At 40.7% G+C, this 2,514-nt stretch overlaps 1 pseudogene; it reads right to left on the bottom strand.

Annotated features, from left to right (window-relative positions):
• Positions 1–550: 550 nt before the first annotated feature.
• LOC116175329 lies at positions 551–1,458 on the bottom strand (annotated as a pseudogene).
• Positions 1,459–2,514: the final 1,056 nt, after the last annotated feature.

The raw sequence follows: 2,514 nt of genomic DNA, 5'->3' as shown, positions 1-2,514 counted from the left end.
GTCGACGAGCTGGTTGCGATACAGGCGGTCCAGTTGTGATAATGTGGTGCACCGTGGAGCTCTTCACTTTAGTGTCTGGCGGTACGGGGCGAGTGATATCTGGAAATCGAGCCAAAACCTCATGATATTTTGAAGAAACTACGAGAGTTGTAATTGTTGGAGCATCGCAGTCTTCAATGCTAGCGACAGAGGTGAGTTGAGTTCTCGAGTCAATAAGTTTTCTGTTTCTTAAATCAACTAGCAAACTATAATAACTCAAAAGATCTGCGCCTATGATGGGTTGAGAGACGTTGGCTATAACGAAAGTCCATTTATACGATCGCCTTAATCCCAAGTCGAGGCAAATTAATTTTTCTCCATAAGTTGATATTGGTGAGGCATTGGCTGCGAAAAGCGACACTTTAGTGGGTATGCAAGTTGACTTACCCAAGAACTGCTTTGGAAGCACCGATATATCTGCTCCCGTGTCGACTAGATATCGAATTCCGGACTTTTTATCTGTTATGAAGAGGCGATGATGTTTTTCGCTACCCCCGAACACTGCCTCATGTGTCGGTGGGTTGTTTAGTTTTCCTTCGGCTTGAAATTACAGGGAGGCTTGCATTTTCTTGCCTTTTCACCGAAACTGGCATGGTAGTAACAAACTTCCTCTGCTGGGCGATGTCTAAAGTTACCGGAGTGTGTGCGTGAACGAGATTTAGATCGACCATAACGCTGTTGTGAACGTCCTCTATCAGTGGTGAGGGTTTTAACCATGTCAGTGAGCATCTCAATTTGTTTTTGCATTACTAATAATGCAGATGCAGATTCTGACATGTCCGTGCGTCTGGGAGACGCAGCACGGTTGACTGCAGAAATCGACCCAGAAGCGTATATTTCCACAAGTTTGTCTGCGACGTCGGCCATCTTATCCAACGTGACACCTTCGCTGGCAGAAAGAATGAGCTGGACATTTTGAGGCAAGCGTTGCACCCACAGGGTCTTCAGTACGTCTTCGTTAATGCGTTTATCTGCTAAGCTTCTCATCTGTCGCAGTAATTGGGAAGGTTTGTGATCACCTAATTCAATTTCATTAAGCAGCTTGCGCAACTGACGATCCTGCGAGTCAGAATACGCCGCAATGAGTTTCTTCTTTATGGTCTCGTATTTGTCTGTCGAGGGTGGATTAGCCACGACGTCGGAGACTTGTTGTAATACATTACAATCTAGTGCAGCTACCACTGTGAAAAATCTTGTGATGTCTGACCTGATTTTATACGTATGAAATTGAGCATCTACTTGTGCAAACCATAAGACGGGGTCCTTTTGTCAAAAAATTGGTAATTTAACCTTTCTAATCTCCTCTATCGTATCTGTTGTAGGTTCCGGTTGTTGTCGACTTTGCGCTAATTGTTCCTGCAGCCGCGCGATGAGCGTTTGTTGTTCCTGTAGTTGTTGTTCCATTTTTCAGATGTGTCCGCACGTAATAACTCACGTCTCAAGTCGGGGTCACCAAATTGTAGCGTTTTATTACAAAATACAATAAAAGAACTATTAGCGATTTGAAAATATAACAGAATGTCAAATATTAATTATTTATTATCCTACCTAGACAACCACCTATATTGTCATGGTCGCCACAAAGATATTTCCAGTGGTCCAGACAAAATTTCCACTCTGTAATTAATTTCAGAGTTGTAAGCAGATAGATAGATTCTTTATGGGCGCTTTTTGGCGAAAAATTTTTACATGAAATGTACATTATATTTTTTGCATTCCTTCTTTTTTCTATTATCCTCTATCCATCTTTCTTCTCTTCCCCCCTCGTTAGTATATCTTTTCTGCTTTCCATAGCTCTGTCTATTTCTCTACTTTCTCTCCACATATAGTCTGCCTTTCGTTTCTTCTTCTTTCCTACATTTCTCCTTTCCTCTCTCCTCGCTTCCGCATCTGAACCTCGCCATTAGTTTGATGTTTTTCCTTCCATCCATTAGATATCTCGGCACCCCTTCCGTTATTAGCTCCTTGTTCATTCTGTTTCGTCGTGAATTCTAAATTTCCTATCTCTGTTAGTGTACTTGTTTACTTTAGTCCCTTTTTGTAAATTCTTTCCTCTATTTTTCTCTTCCTTTCAACATCTGCCCATACGTATCCGGTTCATCCATCGTATTTTGTTTTTTCGTTCCCAGCATTTTTCTATTATGCTCATCCTAGTTAACAAACATTCTTTCACAGATTCTCTTTCTCTTTCTCTCCTTTCCTCGAATATTACCGCCCTTCAGCACGACTTCTCTATTTAGGTTTCCTCCTCTAATATATAATTAGGTTTTTCCGTCACCCATCGTTACTTTCCCTTTTTTTCTTCTCACTTTGAAGGAAATTTAGTTATTATAACTTTGCGAAAAGAAAAGAAATTAACAATGGTTTCTTTCGTAAACTATGGTGTTCAATAATAGAAAATTTACGTCGTGACTGCTAAAGCATCAATTACATAACTCACTCGAACAGGCGTTAAGTTTATTTATTAATTTGCTC

Source organism: Photinus pyralis, unplaced genomic scaffold (genome assembly GCF_008802855.1).
Source record: "Photinus pyralis isolate 1611_PpyrPB1 unplaced genomic scaffold, Ppyr1.3 Ppyr1.4_LG7, whole genome shotgun sequence".
Classification (NCBI taxonomy): Eukaryota; Metazoa; Arthropoda; class Insecta; order Coleoptera; family Lampyridae; genus Photinus; species Photinus pyralis.
This window is presented reverse-complemented; position numbering and strand designations above follow the sequence as displayed.